At 46.0% G+C, this 20,600-nt stretch overlaps 1 long non-coding RNA gene across 1 annotated transcript; it reads left to right on the top strand.

Moving 5' to 3' along the window:
* Positions 1–7,361: 7,361 nt before the first annotated feature.
* LOC127009812 (uncharacterized) lies at positions 7,362–19,235 on the top strand. The gene is made up of 2 exons (XR_007762406.1): positions 7,362–7,894; positions 18,227–19,235. It is a non-coding gene; the product is annotated as an uncharacterized LOC127009812 (long non-coding RNA).
* Positions 19,236–20,600: the final 1,365 nt, after the last annotated feature.

Here is a 20,600-nt window from a genome sequence, read left to right as displayed (position 1 = left end):
TCACTGGAGACTTCGGTAGCGGGCATACATACTACCATGCAGGCCATCCTTGCAAGAATGGATGGCACTCAGCAGCAGCCCCTGGATATCTCCTTGACCTCGTAATGGCCTGCACGACCTATCGCTTCCTGACCTGGAACATTAACGGGCTGCGTGCCCGGTTCACTGATCTCCACTCCTATGTTATAACGCAGAAACCCGACGTCATTGCCCTACAAGAGGTCGGGCCCGAGGTGCCACAGTTGAGAGGTTATGTGAATCACTCTCTAGGACCTGGAGATGGTAGCAGTAGGGGGTTAACAACATATGTCAAACATGGACTTCCTGTTACTTTTCATGAGATGGGGGTTACGGGGGGTATGGAGTCTCTAATTGTGTGTCTGCATGTTCCTAATGGTCCCCTGTATTGTATAAATTTGTATGTTCATGCTTGTGCCTTTCGTGCTGACAACCTCCCAGGCTGCTTCTTGGAAGAAAAATCATTGCTAATAGGGGATCTCAATGCTCGTCATAAGGACCTAGGCAGTCATTTGACCACCAATGTAAATGGGATTCGTTGGAAAGCTTTTCTTGACGCCACAGATACTGTAACGCTCACAGGTGACAGTGTCCCTACACACACTCAAGGTGGCAGGTTAGACTATGTAGCCCTGTCCAACATGCCCCCGTGCTCTATTGAGACTTGCTTGTTGCCTACTTTACTCAGCGACCACTTTGCTCTGGAAACTACTCTCCCTTGGTCTTTTGTGCCTATTACACCTAGAAAGAGGCTTACTGTTCCTGCTGCCCGAGTGCCAAGGCTTGTTTCATGTGTTGAGTCTTGGTACACTGTTGCCAAGGCTACCTTCTCTGATGTTAATTCCTTGTATCAGGGCCTTGTTGCAGTTATTGAAGGCTTTGTGTCCCCATCTTATAGGGCTCCTAGGGTATGTGCCGTCACTCATTGCTTCTCCTCTTATGCTAAGGATCCTGTCATACTTTCTTGCCAGGAAACTCTTGCCACCTATCAGCGGCGATGGCAGCGTGACCCCACCGACTATGATGCCAGGGATGCAATGGTGTCTGTTGCTCGACACCTCACTGACCTTCGTCAACAGGCTCGGCAGCGATACTGGGGTGACTTCTTGGGGCGGCTGCGTAAGACTCAGACACTGCAGAGGATTTGGCTCCATGTCCACAGGGTCAGGGGCAAACCTAACCATCCCGTTAGGGATCCTGATCTTGCTGGGAGGGCACAGACTTTATTGCAAACATGGACGAATGCCTCTGCTGTGGCTGGGCTGCCTGCCACCCATCGAGATGCTCTTGCCAGCCATCAGCTGCGGCGCATGGCCCTTGTACATCATAATGTGGCCCTGGTAGACGACACGTGTGTTCCTCTTACTTTGGATGAGCTCCTCCGCGCTATTCGGCCTGGCACGTCGACGGCCCCTGGTCAGGATGGTTTACCCTATGACGTCCTTTACCCTCTCCTTGCCCTGCCTAATAACCCCATTCTTGATCTCTTTAACATGTCGTATTCCTCCAGTGTTTTGCCTCCTTCATGGAAATCTGCTCTCATTGTTCCCATCCCTAAGGGTGACGGCACTTTTCGTCCAATTTCTCTCACCAGTTGTTTATGCAAGCCAATGAAAAGGGTCATCCTGCAACGACTCATTTATAAGGTGGGTGACTTGATGTCCCCTAATCTCCATGGGTTTATGAAGGGTCGCTCCACTGCCAATTGTTTTGTTGAATGTTTGAGTAATGACACTGTCACCTGCAGAGCTTTTATAGACCTCAAGGGTGCCTTTGATAGGGCCAATAAAGATGTTATCATGGAGGAACTCATCACGAAAGGTGTGAAAGGGAGACTTTTAGGGTGGATCAGGGAGTATTTGTACAACAGACGGGCTAGGGTATGGTTCCAGGGTGCAGTATCAACTGATGAGTCCTTTGACCTAGGCACCCCTCAAGGTGGAGTCCTCAGCCCCATGTTATTCAATATCCTTATGGATAAGATTGCCCGGCACTCCTTTCCTCGGGGCACTGAAATTGTCATTTATGCCGACGACATCCTCATTCAGTGTGATTCCCCTGGAACCCTGACCACAGCCCTGCAGCACCTTGAGGACCTTTGTATACATATGGGTCTGATCGTCAATGCCTCAAAAACTAAATATCAGACAAGTCTCAAAATATGTCGTTCACCGAGCTTTAATACTGTCGTCGCCTTAGGCCGAGTACAATGTTATAAGTATTTAGGAGTGCAACTTAGTTTTAAGAAGTATACCCATTGCGTTGACTATGTACGCAATCTCTGTCTACATCGCCTTGCCCCGTTACGTGTATTAGCAAACAGGGGTCTTGGAGCAGGAATTCCCATTCTTAGGATGTTCTATCTCTCTGTCATTCGGTCTCTGATTGATTATGCTGCACCAGTTCTGGTGCGTTGTAGCCCCTCTCAACTGAAGCCCTTGGAGCTCATACAAAATGAGGCAATGCGGATTATTCTGGGTTGTCCCAGGACGGCAAAGCTTGAAGTCCTCCGAGCTGAGTTGGAACTGCCCAGTGTTGTCTGCAGAATTCAGGAAATTACTTGCCGCACAGTCTGCCGCATGATTTGTCACGGGGACACTCAGCTTAGGCAGGCTCTTGGTAACTTTCAGCCCACCCCTAACATTCCAGCCAAATCGTACCTTAGAAAGCTCCACAAGCTCTTATCTGACCTTGGTGTCCTTGAACCGTGTCTTGCCCTCATTAGCAGCCCTTGTTATCCCTCTTGGAAACCTCATAGAGTCAGTGTTGATATAGAAAAATTAGATAAACCTAAAGATTCTTGGCTTCCTCAAGTCCTGCAGGACCATTTTCTGACCAAATTGTCTGCATATCCCTGCACCCAGGCTGTCCATGTGTTTTGTGATGGATCTGTCAATGGCACCAAGACTGGTTGTGGATTATTTATTAGGGACTATGCCACCCCCTCTGAATACACTGACACTGAGGTTTCTAAGAGGCTTCCTGATCATCTGTCTTCCACAAGGGCAGAACTCTATGCCATATATGAAGCCCTCCATATCACTGTAGCTCTCGGGAAAGATGTGTACCTGTTTGTTGATAGTCAATGTGCCTTGTATGCTCTTCTGTCCTCCTCCCCTTCTGACTGTGATATAGTCAATAAGTGCCTTAGTGCCCTTAGCCTGCTGGAGCGCTGTGGTGCTACTGCACACTTCATCTGGGTGCCCTCACATGTTGGGCTGCCCCATAATGAAAAGGCAGACAGACTTGCTCGTGCTGCCTCTGATGATCTCAATGTACACCCAGGTGTTGAATACACCTATAATTATGTTAAGAATAGACTAAGATCCCTTGTTAGTGAGTCTGTTACTAATCAGCTTGCCTTGAGGTGTCAGGATGGTAGTCCCTCCAGCATTCACCATGCCCAGGTATCAAGTATCTGCACCCACACTTATGGTAATGTTATGCCGGACGTGTTACTTGGGTTCCGTGTCGCCGTCAGGAGACTCCGTGGGAGGGGATATGTAAAGATGTAAACACTTTGCACAGCTTCTGTAGTTTAATATTCTTCCTTAGTAGTACACTTCACTCTGACTTCACTGGCCACTAGCTTACTATGACTGTGGCTGGACTCTATCGACCTCTACTCCAATATATATAAACTGAACAGTAAAGACTAGAAAGTTAAAGTATATTTTAGAACATACAATATCATGTAACAAAAATATTTGCGAGTTGGCAACACTTCCGCCTGGCGTCTGTGTGGGGCGCGATTTCCCCGCCCCCCTGCTCGCTCCTTCCGGAGCCTTCTAGAGGCCCATGGACGCCGGGGGAAGCTTCCAGCACAACATTATCCCCCCTCTTAATTGTGATCGTCCCGATCACACACTGAACTATATACAAACATAAGAGAATTAATCAGAAACATAATAATCGTCGTATCGCTGTGGACGCCTGCGTTGTCTCTGTCTTCTGCTCGGTGCCTCCTGCGCGTCTGTCTCCTGGTTCGCCTCGTCGTCGTCCGCTTCTTGGGGTGTCCCTGGAACATCTGCCGAAGCCGAGAGGTTATCTTCCTCGGCTGAAAGTTCCAGAAGGCCTATGTTGTCGTCGACCTCCTCTCGGTCCTGGACGTCCCTTGCGTTTTCGTCGGCTGCTGGGTGTCTGTAGTTGTTCCAGGTGTAGTTTCCCGGACCGTGGTATCTCCATAGGCGGTTGACGTGGACAACTTTCGGCTTGGTCCTTTCCGTTCTCCGGATTCGGTAAGTCACGTCGGAGAGGCGTTCTAGCACAGTGTAGGGGCCTTCCCAGGGGCTCTGTAACTTCGGAGGCTGTCCTTTCTTCCTCTGCGGGTTGTAAAGCCAGACTTGGTCTCCTTCCTTGAAGTCAACGTGGCTTGCCCTCATATTGTAACCGCGCTTCATGGCCTCCCCGGAGAACTTCAAGGCACCACGGACTTGATGGTGCACCTCCTCCAGCCGTTCCTCTAGTTGACGGGCAAAACAAAGAAACACAAAGGAAGAACAAACAACAGCAGACCTGCTGATCCTTATGAAGCTGTTTGTGACAAGCTACACTAACTGTCTAATCAAAGGTGGAAGATGAAGGACAGCAAAGGCGAAGGCTCCTCCCCACCCCCCCATCCCTCCAGCTAAGGCTGGCAGGAAAGGAAAAAGAACTATGCAGCAAGGAAAAACTGCATGGAAATTATGTAGGAAAGAGGAAAGAACTACCATTACTGCTACCACTAACCGGGCGATAAAAGCGGACAAGGACACCAGTATTCGAAAGAACTTAACGTTACTACGACAATGAGTAATATCTTAGTTGCTGGTTGGATTCAAAACACTTGTCTAATCTATTCTTGAAGGCCGTAACTGTTGTACTATCAACGACATCACAGGGTAGAGAGTTCCAAACATTAACAACTCGATTGAAGAAGAAGTGTTTAGCTTCGTGCGACGAGAATCTTTTACCACTTATCTTCAAATTGTGATTTCTTCTTGTTCTATTTGATCGATCAACTGTAAAGTAATCTTCCGCATTAATATCACTGAATCCTTTAAACATTTTAAACACTTCTGTTAGATCGCCTCGCATTCTTCTTTTTGACAGGCTGAATAAATTTACTTCTTTAAGCCTTTGTTCATATGATAAATTTCTCAACCTAGGAAACATCTTTGTTACTCTTTGTTGAACCCGTTCCAACTTTTCTATGTCTTTTCTGTAATAGGGAGACCAAAACTGTACACAGTACTCTAGACGGGGTCGAACCAACGAATTATACAGTTTTAATATTACTTTTTCCGATTTATTATTAAAGACTCGTCCGATGAAACCAACCAATTTGTTTGCAGTTTTAACTACCTCTGAACAATACTGACCGGGCTTTAAATCGCTTGATATAGTGATTCCATGATCCTTTTCTTTACTTACTGCAGAAAGTTGTTTGCCATTCATTACGTACCGAACGCGATTGTTATTTTTTCCGATGTGCAACACTTTACATTTCTCAACGTTAAATTTCATTTGCCATTGATTGGCCCAACGTGCAGGTCGATCTAGATCTGATTGTAAAGCTTCTTCGTCGAGTGTCACAGTTGCTTTGCTAGTAATTTTTGTGTCATCAGCAAATTTTGATACTTTGCAAGTGAGCCCATCATCGATATCATTAACATAAATTAAGAAGAGCATGGGGCCAAGCACCCCTGCCTACCTGAGTGTCAACATTGCCTACAGAGGGAAAGCGTCCAGAATATGTGCCGCCGCACTACAGTGGAACAGACAGCGGAGGTGCCATGGGAAGACTTGGGAAAACCGCAGCAGGAGGACCGAGATCTGAGACCAATTATGGAGTGGCTGAGTCAGTCGTCAACGCGACCTGGGTGGGAAGTAATCTCGAGAGAAAACCCTACCACCAAGAATTACTGGACTCAGTGGGACACTCTTCGGATGGACAACGGGGTGTTGCAGCGACGCTGGGTCTCTCATGATGGTCTTGACCACTACTGGTCCACGGTACTACTAGAGGAACGGCTGGAGGAGGTGCACTATCAAGTCCGAGGTGCCTTGAAGTTCTCCGGGGAGGCCATGAAGCGCGGTTACAATATGAGGGCAAGCCACGTTGACTTCAAGGAAGGAGACCAAGTCTGGCTTTACAACCCGCAGAGGAAGAAAGGACAGTCTCCGAAGTTACAGAGCCCCTGGGAAGGCCCTTATACTGTGCTAGAACGCCTCCGACGTGACATACCGACTCCGGAGAACGGAAAGGACGAAGCCGAAAGTTGTCCACGTCAACCGCCTATGGAGGTACCACGGTCCGGGAAACTACACCTGGAACAACTACAGACACCCAGCAGCCGACGAAAACGCAAGGGACGTCCAGGACCGAGAGGAGGTCGACGACGACATAGGCCTCCTGGACCTTTCAGCCGTGGGAGATAACCTCCCGGCTTCGGCAGATGTTCCAGGGACACCCCAAGAAGCGGACGACGACGAGGCGCACCAGGAGACAGACGCGCAGGAGGCACCGAGCAGAAGACAGAGACAACGCAGGCGTCCACAGCGATACGACGATTATTATGTTTTCGATTAATTCTCTTATGTTTGTATATAGTTAAGTGTGCGATCGGGACGATCACAATTAAGAGGGGGGATAGTGTTGTGCTGGAAGCTTCCCCCGGCGTCCATAGGCCTCTAGAAGGCTCCAGGAGAAGCGAGCAGGGAGGCGGGGAGCAAAGCCTCGTCAGCGCCCAGCGGGGCGCGGCCAGACGCCAGGCGGAAAGTGTTGCCAACCCGCACATACTTTTGTACATGTTCTTGTATGATCTAAAATATACTGTAACATTCTAGACTGTACTATTCTGGATATATATAGGAGAAGAGGGCGAGAGGAGACAGTCCCAGTCATAGTAAGCTAGTGGTCAGTGAAGAGTACGTCAGAGTGAAGTGTACTACTAAGGAAGAATATTAAACTACAGAAGCTGTGAAAAGTGTTTATATATATCTCCCTCCCACGGAGTCTTGTGACGGCGACACGGAGCCCAAGTAATACGTCCGGCATAACAGTAGGAAGGACAAAGGGATCGACAAGGTAAAGGGAATATAAACTCCGGTATATGAACTGAGATAATGGTGGAGAGGGAAGGGGAGGTTGATCAGGGTACCATCAATAGGCCCTTATTCTGGTTAGGTTAGTTTGGTTGCCTCACTCTTCACACTATTACAGGAGACGTAGGAAGGACAAAGGGACAAGGTAAAGGGAATGTAAACTCCGGTATATGAACTGAGATAATGGTGGAGAGGGAAAGGGATGAGGAGCACAGTCATACTACCATTAACAGGCCCTCATAGTCTGGCTGCCTTAGTCTCTACACTACTGGAGCAAACCTGAAGCGGATAACTGATGTGGGGGCAAGTGCCCCCTCTTGCCCCTACGTGCGGGCGCCCAAGGGTACAGCAGATCTCTCTCTGTGTGAGGGGTGTGGCAGGGTGTGGCGCATGTCGTGCTGGAGTGTGTCAAGTGTGGCAGAGAGAACGAGGATGACGCAGGGGTTTGTGACGAGATGGGACGTGGAGTGGACGTGTTTGCTGGGAGGAGTGGAAGATCGAGTTGCTGAGTGGAGGCACGAATGGACGAGTGATGGAAGCAGTGAAAGAGTTCTGGGAAAGAATTTAGCGTACAGAATGTAGGGAACAGTATTTTGTCCCATGTACGCAGGATTGTGTCTGTTCTGTAGTAGGTTTTGTTTCTTTTCACAGGAGCTGCCGTTACAAAGGCCTGACGGGGCGAGTCACCTGTGACATCAAGATCAAGCGGAGAAAGCTCCAAAAGGGGCAGCTGTGACCTGAAGGGCCTTGGCAGTGTTTCTCGCGGAGGAGGAGCCCCGCGGCGCCCAGGGTGAGTGTGCGGGGGGGAGGGGAGGGCCAGTGTGGACGGTAGGGATGGGCAAAGTATGGGATTTTGGGTAATCGCGGGTACGGGTACCCGACCTGGCCTACCCGAGATACCCGGGACCAGTACCCGGGTATATACCCGATATCCATTAGAAACAAATAGCCGCCAGCGCGGTGATCCAGGACCAAAGTTGAGACGATTACTGAGAGGGTGTGTCGGGGTGAGTATGTCAGCGCGATGCTTACCCGGGAGGCCGAGACACCCGGGACACTGCCGAGAGTGTGTGCCTCTAATAAGTAGGGACGGGTAGCGATCGTGTGAGACTTAACTGGCTGTACAGTGTGTATGTACCTACTAGTGGATAGCATATTAACACCAGGAATAAAGATCATTTTCCTAAGGTTATTTATATCTTATTCCACTTAAGTTACATCATTTTTTTTCAAGAATAAAGAACATAATTTAAGTGGGAGCCGTTACAAGGTTACTGTACAATGTTGCCAGATTGTCGTACTCTGCCTCTTATGTTTGATGATTTCTAATCCAAAAACGGCTTTCATCACCCAAATAACTGCATTCCTATATGGTTATCCTTAAAATGGTTAATTATTGGTGCTTCTTGGCAATAGTTATGGGGCAGAAACCGGTAAATATGCGGCTCTTGAGTACGATAGTCTGGCAACAATGCACTGGTGCGCACATCCGTACTCTTTACCCGATTATTCTCCTTATAATAGTATTACAGAAAATACCCGTCATGATACCCGACAATCTAAGTTGGTCCCGGGTACCCGACTGGCTACTTGGTACTCTTACTCCCCGGGTATCCGCCTGTTCCTACGGGCCACACAAACAAACTAACAAAACTAACAAAAGTCAGGCTGATAAAAAAGAAAAGCTAACGGTAGAAGTCGGCAGCGGAATAAGACAGGGATGCATGGGCTCGACGACATTGTTCAAATTAGTTACATATAAAATTATACATCAGTTGGAAAAGGTGAACAAAGGGTACAGAGATGAGAACTTGAGCATAACATCACTCTTCTTTGCGGACGATGGAATGTTACTTGCAAGTAGTGTAGAAGATGCAAAAGAGGTGATAGAACAAGTATTGGCATCAGGGAGGGAATGTGGCCTAGAAATTAATAAGCAAAAAAGCAATATTATTATATTTAATATATAAGTGTGTTCAAATTTTTTTTATTTGAATTCAGATTATTGGTTATTCTCCAATGTTTGTTAGTTGCTTTGTCAGGTAAAGGTCCAGTTTAACTCCAGCACCTTCATTTTGGTCTATTTTCTTTCAAACCTTCACAAAACCCTTTGTATACATATAATACATTAGTAAAAAGTGGCGGACACCTAAAACATTCCGGCAAGTAGGTTGTGCTGCATGTCCTAAAGAAAATAAATAAAAACCGCGCGTGGTGAACCTGGTCTCACATGCGTGGGCTAATCGCTAACCAAGGGTACCATTGCTAACCAAGGGTACCATCACTAACCAAGGGTACCATCGCTAACCAAGGGTACCATCGCAAACCAAGGGTACCATCGCAAACCAAGGGTACCATTGCTAACCAAGGGTACCATCGCAAATCAAGCGTACCATTGCTAACCAAGGGTACTATCGCTAACCAAGGGTACCATCGCAAACCAAGGGTACCATCGCTAACCAAGGGTACCATCGCAAATCAAGCGTACCATTGCTAACCAAGGGTACCATTGCTAACCAAGGGTACCATCGCTAACCAAGGGTACCATCGCTAACCAAGGGTACCATTGCTAACCAAGGGTACCATTGCTAACCAAGGGTACCATCGCTAACCAAGGGTACCATCGCTAACCAAGCGTACCATTGCTAACCACCCTAAAACAGCCCCAAGCCATGACTCAAGGTCATCTGGGGCTCGGGCTGAAAGGGCCGGAGCCCCGGATGGCCCCCGGCGCCACGCCAGACCAGTGGGGCGAGCATCGTTTGGTGGGTTCACTACGCTTCTCTCCCAAAACAAGCTTGGCCTCCAGTGGGAATGCTTGGTTTCCGTATGGGGAACACTAAATTTGTCGCAAACACCCATTCTAGTGGTCGTGTGAGGAAAGATCCCTAAATGTAGGGAATTTCCCTAGATCTAGGGTATTTTTCTCCCCCCCCCCCCCCACACACTCAAAACTATGCGATTGCGACGGAGTTTGTGTCCCCCACCCGAAATCCCGCATTCGTCAGTACCAGATTCTGCCGGTGGTTAAAGCAGTGGATTGACTTGGCCAGGGTGTACTTCTTCATGAGTACTGCGACACACCCTTTGAATTTTCCCATCATGGCACTTGCTCCATCGAAACCAAGTCCCCTGCACTTGGCAATGTCCAATCCGAGGTCTTTAACGGTGCGCAAAAGGAGCCAGGCTACACCTTTACCGGTGAGGTCTTGGGCGTGCACAAAGGCAAGGAAGTCTTCCCTTATTTCCTCTTGGAAGTGCTGAATGGTGATAGTGGCCTGCACTAAAATTCACTTTCTGCTTGCATGTGAAGAATGAGGTCACAAAGATTTTTTCCTAGGCCTTTAAACCTTGCTCTATAATATTCAATATACGATTCCGTAACTTAAATACTGAAAATAAATAAAGAAAATCCTGAGTGCTCCAGAAATGCAACAGAAAGGTACCAGTTTTCGTTTTGACTTTCTCAGAAAGTGGACATTTTAGCAGATGGAGATGCAGGAGAGTGAAAAATTACATCAGACACCGAAGAAAAATAAATCTTGCCTGCGCATCCTTGGTGCACTCAGAGCTATCCTACCGACCCTATTTTGCCCTACTTCCAGTTTCTCCATTTCAGACTCACTCCATGTAATCACCTCTATCCCATACATAACACTCAGCACTGCTACACTTCCACACCTCTCTCAGCACATCATACTTACATGCCCTCATTCTCGCCACCAGGGTTGGCCGATTTAAATCATGATTTAAAGCAGTGATTTAAATCAAGATTTACTTCTGCCCAAACCAACATGGAATGTAAAGGAAAAATATAGAAACAAACACATACTTACACCTGCTTTATATATTCCTGAGGAATAGAACACTAAAAGCTTCCTTTTACAATACAACAAAAATTTCCACATTCCATTAAAAAATGAAATCAAAGGGTTTTACTTGTAATGAACTGTACTTATTTCTGAGGAGTAGAATATTAAAGCACTTCCTTTTACAATACAGTATAACAAAAAATTCCACATGCTATTAAAAAAAGGAAATCAAAGAAGTTTACTTATAATGAACTGTACTTATTTCCTGAAGTAATGAATTTAAAAAAGAAAATTATTATGGCCTGTATTTAAAACAAAAGCACATTGAATTTATACTGTAAAAGCAGTCTTTGAAAAATAATGATACACTTCTTTGAAAGTAGTTCATAAAAATTCTTTGAAATCAAAATTCAAAATCTTAAAAAAATAATGTTTTTAATTCTTATGACAATAAATTTTGTTGTTTTCAGTCTTGCTACTATTCCTTGTAAGTCCAGTTTCCAGTGTTTGCATATAGCTCTCCATGCTTTCCCAGACTTTGAAGGAATTCTGTTAAAATGTTCCCTCACTGGATCACTCTTCCTACCAGATACATTAATCCTTGTGGTCAGTGACATCTCTACGCTCTTGCTGTAAGCTCAGGAATGAGTGGCTGGCCTGTAACACCTAAACAGTCAAACTACTACACAGTGGCACAAGTCCGGCTATGTCCTAACATGATGTAAGAGAAACAGGACAGAGCCTGAGAGAGATGATGCAATCCTGGTCAGTGGCTACTGGGCTGCTTGACAGGTTCAAACACGTTGTAACCAAGTGAGAGATGATGCAACATGCTGTAAAAACACTCAAAAATGTGTTTTAAACTATTGTTTATAATAGAGAGAGAGAGAGAGAGAGAGAGAGAGAGAGAGAGAGAGAGATTTCCAAATATTTTTATGCTGATTAATAAAAAATAAAAAATAAATCACCAACCCTGCTCGCCACACTTCCCAGACGGCCCACCCATTGATTTAGTAGACTAATCCTCTCATTCTTTGACCTTTCACATCAGCTCGGACTCATCCATACACCTAGGTTCTTGTATTCATGTGTTTGCCCTAGCTCTGTGTCTCCTAGCCTCCAAGTCCTATTTCTCTCATCTTCTGCCACATTCACAACCATTATCTGACTTTTCTCATTTCTAAATTTCACTCCAAAAATCTCTCCCATACTCATTCACCACATCTAATAGCTTCTGAAGTTCCTCTGCTAACTCACTCATAACTACCACGTCATCTGCATACAGAAGCACACTTACCCTGTCTTCTCCCACTTTCACTCCCGCATTCTTTCTCCTCATCCTGGCTGCCAACTCCTCAGTGTACAAACTGAAAAGAGTTAGAGACAGGATGCTGCCCTGCCTAACACCTCTTTCACTCCTCACCCACTCTTTCTCTAATGCTCCTAACCTATACCTGGCTCTCGTGTCCACATACATACTCCTAATGATTCGCACTATCTTATCACTCAAAGCTACTTTCTCCAATACCTTGCACATCACCTCCCTGTTCACTCTATCATACGCTTTCTCAATATCAAGAAACCCAAGATTCAACTGACTTCCATTCCTCTTTTTCCTCTCTATCATCTCATTCACCACATACATATTGTCCTCTGCTCTCCTGTCCGCACGAAAACCATTCTGCTCCTCACCCAGCACTCTCTCTCTTTCAATCCACTTACGCTGCCTTTCATTCAACACAGCACAAAAAATCTTTCCCACCGTATTCGCCAGGGCTATCGGCCTATAATTCTTCAGTTCTTTCTTACTCTTATGCCCTCCCTTGTGTATCAGAGTCACTCTGCATTCATTCCACTCCCGAGGCACTCTCTCATCCTCCCACACGTGGTTAAACAGCTCAGTCATTCTGTCTGTCACCACCTCACCTCCATTCTTATACAGTTCATACGGGATCTCATCCAGCCCTGCTGCCTTGCAATTCTTCTGCTTCTTCCAGCATACCTCGACTTCCTCTCTGCTAATTCCCTCATTCAGCTCATCCGCATCCTTCCTCTCAAGCGTTACACATCCCTCTCTCACCTCAAAAACTTCACCCACCCCTCCAATCTCTTCCCAGAAACCTTTTATACACTCTTTCATTCTATCTGTGTCCCTGATTATCTCACCATTTACTTTCAGGCACTCCACATTTTCACTATCAGTCACACTCTCAGCTGTCACCTTCTTCAACACTAAACATCCTCGGTCTATCCTTAGCTCAAAATCTCAACTGGAAACATCACATCTCCTCTCTTACTAAATCAGCTTCCTCGAGGTTGGGCGTTTTGTATCGTCTCCGCCAGTTCTTCTCCCCCGCACAAATGCTTTCCATATATAGGGGCCTTGTCCGCCCTCGTATGGACTATGCATCTCACGTGTGGGGGGCTCCACTCACACAGCTCTTCTGGACGGAGTGGAGTCTAAGACTCTTCGTCTCATCAGCTCTCCTCCTCTTACTGATAGTCTTCTACCTCCTAAATTCCACCGCCATGTTGCTTCTCTTTCTATCCTCTATTGATATTTTCATGCTGACTGCTCTTCTGAACTTGCTAACTTCATGCCTCCCTCCCTCCCGCGGCCTCGCTTCACACGACTTTCTACTCATGCTCATCCCTATACTGTCCAAACCCCTTATGCAAGAGTTAACCAGCATCTCCATTCTTTCATCCCCTTCACTGGTAAACTCTGGAATAGTCTTCCTTCGTCTTTATTTCCTCCTGCCTATGACTTGACCTTTTTCAAGAAGAGTGTATCAAGACACCTCTCCACCCAAAATTGACCTCTTTTTTGGCTACTCTTTACTTTTTACTTTTGTGGGAGCAGCGAGTAGCGGGCTTTTTTTACTCTTTTTGTTGCCCTTGAGTCGCATCCTTTGATGTAAAAATAAATAAATAAATAAATAAAAGTATAGATTCAGAGATGAATTTAGCAATATATTCATTGATCTTCATACAATCTGTAAAAGAAGCAAAATGCAGCTTCTCTAACATGCTTTTTAATTGCAATGTTAAAGAGTAGTAAAACATGAAAGACCTCTTCTAATTTTCCAGTTGCATGCTACAAAAACAGTTGTAAGAGAGAGAGAGAGAGAGAGAGAGAGAGAGAGAGAGAGAGAGAGAGAGAGAGGGAGAGAGAAATTTAATACCACATATAATTAAAACCACAATACCTGATGAAACTAACAAAGATACACACACAAAAAAACACTGTTTTTATTGATGGGTTTTTGGTTTAAACCAGGGGTGTCAAACTCATGGCCCGCGGGATAGTTATAAATGGCCCGCAGTATCACGGTAACTTCATTCTTGTCAATGTGTTTTCTACCTTACTGGCCCCCATGACGGCACTTCAGAGTATGAATTGGCCCTTGAAGGGTTTTGAGTTTGACACCCCTGGTTTAAACCACCAACCCTGCTGTACATAATTAAAATGACACCCCTGGTTTAAACTGTCAACCCTGCTGTACATAATTAAAATGACACCCCTGGTTTAAACCACCAACCCTGCTGTACATAATTTAAACCACCAACCCTGCTGTACATAATTAAAATGACACCCCTGGTTTAAACCACCAACCCTGCTGTACATAATTAAAATGACACCCCTGGTTTAAACCACCAATCATGCTGTACATAATTAAAATGACAGCCCTGGTTTAAACCACCAACCCTGCTGTACATAATTAAAATGACACCCCTGGTTTAAACCACCAACCCTGCTGTACATAATTAAAATCTTACATAATTACCACACTACTGATGAAACTAACAAAGATACACACAAAAGAAACGAAAAAAATGGTTTTATTAGTTGGTTTAAATCACTTTTTTAATGTTTTACACCATGATTTAAATAATTTTGGTTTAAACCCTGGGTTTTCCAGATTCATTTCATCCACTAACTCATCCAGTATCTCTCCATTCCGGTTCCTTCTCTCCCCAAGCACACCCACGTGTCCATTCATATCTCCCATGACAATAACTTTCTTCCGGCATACTCCCTCACAACTTTCCTCACCACGTCATACTTCCCTCTGTTCTCCCTCACGGCTCTCTCACCTTCCACTGTCATGTACACCACAATCACTATCAACCTCTCAGACTTCCCCTTGGCATTCACACACTCCACTTTCACTGCTAAAACATCTTCACTGTCAGCACTGGCCCCTACATTCACTTTTTCCACTCTGAAAGCCTTACTTTTCCTGTAGAGTAAGGCTACGCCTCCTCCACATGTGTTCTGCTTCTTTCTGCCCTTCCCAATCGTCTCAAACACTTCCCCATCCACATGCACGTCATCCCCTAAGTGAGTCTCGGTCACACCAACCAGATCAACCTTCCACTCATCCAGCTCCCTGCTCACGTCATCCAAGGGCTGGCACTACGGTACGGTACGGTTGAAATTTTGATAAAAAGTATGGTACGATTTTTTTCCTTATGTATGGTAGGGTATGATATAGGTACGGAAAATATAGCAAAATTCCGAACCGTACCGTACCACAGGCTTAAAACAAGTCATCATCCTAAGATTTATTTATTTATTTATTTATTTGTTTATTTATTTATTTATTTTTTTTACTTCCCCATCAGCTCCTGGTAGGCTATATTTAGGAAGCTTGATACATGTATAGTCACTTTGTAAATGTGCCTTTTCAAATTTATTGACACCTTTATTATTTTTTCTCAAATATTTATTTTTTTATATATATGCATATATTTTCCTGATGGTGCGATAATGGTACGGAATCACGGTACGGTATTTTTATCGTACTGTACGGTACAGAAAAAGAGCTGGGGGTACAGTACGGTATTTTTTCAGGTACGGAGTACGGTTAAAAATTCTGTACCGTTCTGTACTGCCAGCCTTGCCTGTAGCCCATCCTCTCACATTTACACAAGCAATGTTCATACAGTTCATACGCTTCACTGCCTGGTTGGTGGCTTCTCTTCCTTGCTCTAGCGCCTCAAGCATCCACACACTGAACGGACCTAGCATTCCTCCACTCCCTCAGCCTCCTGCCCATCCTGTCGAGTCCTGACTGGTTCAGCTGGACCCCATCTACGTTGAAGTCCAGCCCTTCCCGTAGCACACCATCCAGATCTCTGAAACTAACATTCCCTTTCCTATCCCTCAGCCACTCTACCTTCAACTGTAGCAGTTCCTCCTGAAGCCTAACGTTCATCCTCTGCCTGACCCTCTCATACCTCCCCCCTTCTCTAGGGCGCCTCATAACCCCAACCACTGCCACGCTCACATTCTTACCCTCCACTGCCTTCACTGCCTCTACCACCTCTCTTACCGTGTCCTCCGTTCCAACGTTCTCCAAATCATTTCCACCACCTGAATGATCAAGAGGCCATCCTCAAGCTCACCTGCCTTCTCCTCAACCTTCCTCCTCACTCCTCCAATCCTGGCGCCACTCAAGCTCTCCACACCACTCCCCTCGGCCTTACACCCCAACTGACTCTTTACGTTCCTCACCATACTATCCCCAGTGACACGAATGGGGCATCCTCTTAGCCGCCTCCCTCACCTGCGGCCTGCCTTTCTCCTGCTGTGCACACTTACCACACCCATCCCTACCTCCCCCAACATCCTCAACCTGCACCTCCACCTCCCTGGACTCCACACCCTCAGCCACACATCCTACGTCATCAGTCTGGAGCCCAGACTCACACACCTCAGTCTTCTTACCCAAGGTGGCCCAGATCAGACGTGTGGCAGAAAGGCACACAGCGCAGAGAAAGACCAAATTCTCGTGCTTGAGAAGTGGCCTGTTCTGTGGGTAACCCCAATCCCAGCACAATCGCAATAACCCATCCACAACACTTCACACACTCTACAGCGTTCTTGTGGCGATTAGTCACCGCCTGCTCACACTCCAGACACCTAGTAACACTATCAGTAGCCTTCACGTGTACTTACCAAAACACACAAACAAAGACACACAAGGAATAACACAACGGCAGCAACAAACAAAGACACACAAGGAAACACACAACGGTAACGAACAAGCAAAAACACACAAGGAAAACACAAAGATTACTGAAATATATCACACAGTATTAACACAAAACAAACTCACGAGGTCCACAGGATACTCAACTTGTTTTTGGAGACAACTCGTGCAGGGGAAGCAGGAACAAACACTTAGAAAACACCTCCAACACAGCAGACACTCATAAGAACATAAGAACGTAAGGAGCCTGTTGGCCTATACAAGGCAGCTCCTGTACACTCAACCCCACCGTATCTCACCATCCATGGCTTTATTTAACCTCTTCTTGAATGTATCTACGGTATTGGCACCCACAACATGGCTCCCAACCCTCTATTGGTGAACCAATTCTTGCCAATGTCTTTGTTGAATCTGAATTTGTCTAACTTAAAACCATTGCCACGCGTCCTACCTGGCTCTTTTGCTATCAAAATCTTATTAACATCTCCTTTATTAAAGCCCTTAATCCATTTATAGACTTCGATCAAGTCTTCTCGCAACCTTCGCCTTTCTAGAAAGTGTAGATTTAAATGCTTCAGCCTGTCTTCATAAGGCAAGTTTCTCACCCCCTGAATCATCTTTGTCATCCTCCTCTGTACAGATTCTAACATCTTGATATCCATTCTATAGTAGGGGGACCAGAACTGAACTGCATAATCGAGATGAGGTCTAACTAGTGCTAAGTAAAGTTTGAGGATGACTTCAGCGCTCCTATTGCTTACGCTCCTTGAGATGAAACCAAGTACTACTCTGTTTGCCCAATTTTTAGCCTGAATGCATTGAGCCCTAGGACGGAGGTCAGTGCTCACTAGTACTCCTAAGTCTCTCTCACGCCCAGACCTGCTTCGAGGAGTGTCATTTAAGGAATAACTGTGTGAGGGATTATTCCTACCTACACTCAGAATGCTACACTTCCCGACATTGAATTCCATCTGCCACTTCCCCTCCCAATCATATAGTCTGTCAAGCTCATCCTGGAGAACGCTAGCGTTCCTGTCTGATTGGAGTACTCTACCGATCTTGGTATCATCTGCGAACTTACTGACATCACTCCATATTCCTGTGTCCAAGTCATTGATGTAAATAATAAAAAGCAGAGGACCCAGCACCGACCTTTGTGGGACTCCACTCGTAACACTGCCCCATTCAGATTTTTACCATTGATTTGCACTCTCTGCTTCCTACCACTAAGCCACTCCCTGATCCAGCTCAAAACTTTCCCCGCTCCCTCCCACCAGCTTCAGTTCCCTTACCGGACAATTTCTTTTGCAGCACACGACTTTGTGTCCCGGCGGCCACCACTGGTGCTGGTGTTGAGTGAGGCCGTGGGACAGGTGCTGTGCTCAGCGCCTCCTCCGTACTCGCTGCCGCTGACTTCAGGACTCCTTGGTGCATCCTGCGCCTTGCCTGCTGGATTGGTCCCTGAGTGTGGCTCTGTAGGAGCCTTGCCACCGCCTGCCCCAGCATCTCTGAGGTTCCTGCAAGACCAGCCGACTCCTCCCACCTGGAGTAGTGTTGCAGTGGAGGCTGCAAGGCGGGGCAGCAGCTGGAGTGGCTGGGAGCAGCAGGAGCAGACTGCTACTGGTGTGAGGTTCAGGAGTGATGAGAAACACCACCACCACCAACAACAACAGCCGCTACTGCTGGCATCTCATCCACAAAGGGGGAAGTTTGAATTTCAGAAGTGTGAGAAGATCTGAGAGTGAGAGCAAGTTTACTAGCCACAGCCAAGTGTGTGGGAAAAGACATGCAGGGAAGGATGACCTCAACAAATACACCCACACACTCTGGTGTAAGACCTCATGAAAGCCGTGAGTGTGGCAAAAGGTTTAGTAATAAGAGTAACCCCAAACATCACACCCTTACACACACTGGTGAAGGAAATCACGAGTGTGAAGTTTGTGGGAAATGTTTCAGGCAGAAGAGTGCCCTCAACACACACACCCTTACACACACTGGTGAAGGAAATCATGAGTGTGAAGTTTGTGGGAAATGTTTCAGTCAGAAGAGTGCCCTCAACACACACACCCTTACACACACTGGTGAAAGAAATCATGAGTGTGAAGTTTGTGGGAAATGTTTCAGGCAGAAGAGTAACCTCAACACACACACCCTTACACACACTGGTGAAAGAAATCATGAGTGTGAAGTTTGTGGGAAATGTTTCAGGCAGAAGAGTAACCTCAACACACACACCCTTACACACACTGGTGAAAGAAATCATGAGTGTGAAGTTTGTGGGAAATGTTTCAGTCAGAAGAGTACCCTCAACACACACACCCTTACACACACTGGTGAAAGAAATCACGAGTGTGAAGTTTGTGGGAAATGTTTCAGTCTGAAGAGTACCCTCAACACACACACCCTTACACACACTGGTGAAAGAAATCATGAGTGTGAAGTTTGTGGGAAATGTTTCAGGCAGAAGAGTGCCCTCAACACACACCCTTACACACACTGGTGAAAGAAATCATGAGTGTGAAGTTTGTGGGAAATGTTTCAGGCAGAAGAGTGCCCTCAACACACACACCCTTACACACACTGGTGAAAGAAATCATGAGTGTGAAGTTTGTGGGAAATGTTTCAGGCAGAAGAGTGCCCTCAACACACACACCCTTACACACACTGGTGAAAGAAATCATGAGTGTGAAGTTTGTGGGAAATGTTTCAGTCGGAAGAGTACCCTCAACACACACACCCTTACACACACTGGTGAAAGAAATCATGAGTGTGAAGTTTGTGGGAAATGTTTCAGTCTGAAGAGTGCCCTCAACACACACACCCTTACACACACTGGTGAAAGAAATCATGAGTGTGAAGTTTGTGGGAAATGTTTCAGGCAGAAGAGTACCCTCAACACACACACCCTTACACACACTGGTGAAAGAAATCATGAGTGTGAAGTTTGTGGGAAATGTTTCAGGCAGAAGAGTACCCTCAACACACACACCCTTACACACACTGGTGAAAAAAACTATAAATGTCAAGTTTGTGGAAAACAGTTTAGTACAAAAAACTACCTCAACACACACTCCCTTACACACACTGATGCAAGAAACCATGAGTGTGAAGTTTGTGGAAAAAGATTCAAACAGAAGAGTGCATTGAACAGGCACATCTTCAGACACTCTGGTCATAAAGGGTTCAAGTGCGATGTTTGTGGAAAACGTTTCATGACTAAGGGTGAGATTGCCCAGCACATGAAGGTCCACTTCCCCTGCTGAGGCTCAGTGCTGATTCAGTTCTGCTGTGTGGGGGAGCGCAAGTGTTTGTTGTGGTGGTGGTAGAGGGCTGTGTGGTGCACAGAGAGCAGAAAATAATCATTTATTGGAACAAATGTGACAGCATGATCTATTATTCACTTTCCAACCTAGGCTGCATGTGGTTGGTGGGTCCTGTGAAAGGTCTGATCTTTTGGTGACTGTCCTGGGCTGGCTGTTGTGGCCGGGGCTTATTGGTCAAGTGTGTGGCTGAGCATTCATAGCAATAATAAACAGTCTATTTGGCCTTACAGCTGCTAAGCTTAGAATGTACATATTAGAGACACATTGTAAAGAACAAGTACAAAATGCTGGGGTTGGGGTTCAGGGATCTAACCTCTGATCTCTAATATAACTGGATTGGCTTTCTCTGTACTAGCCTGGTA

Source organism: Eriocheir sinensis, chromosome 42 (genome assembly GCF_024679095.1).
Source record: "Eriocheir sinensis breed Jianghai 21 chromosome 42, ASM2467909v1, whole genome shotgun sequence".
Taxonomy (NCBI): Eukaryota; Metazoa; Arthropoda; class Malacostraca; order Decapoda; family Varunidae; genus Eriocheir; species Eriocheir sinensis.
Note: the sequence above shows the minus strand (reverse complement) of the source record. Positions and strands in the feature narration are given on the sequence as shown.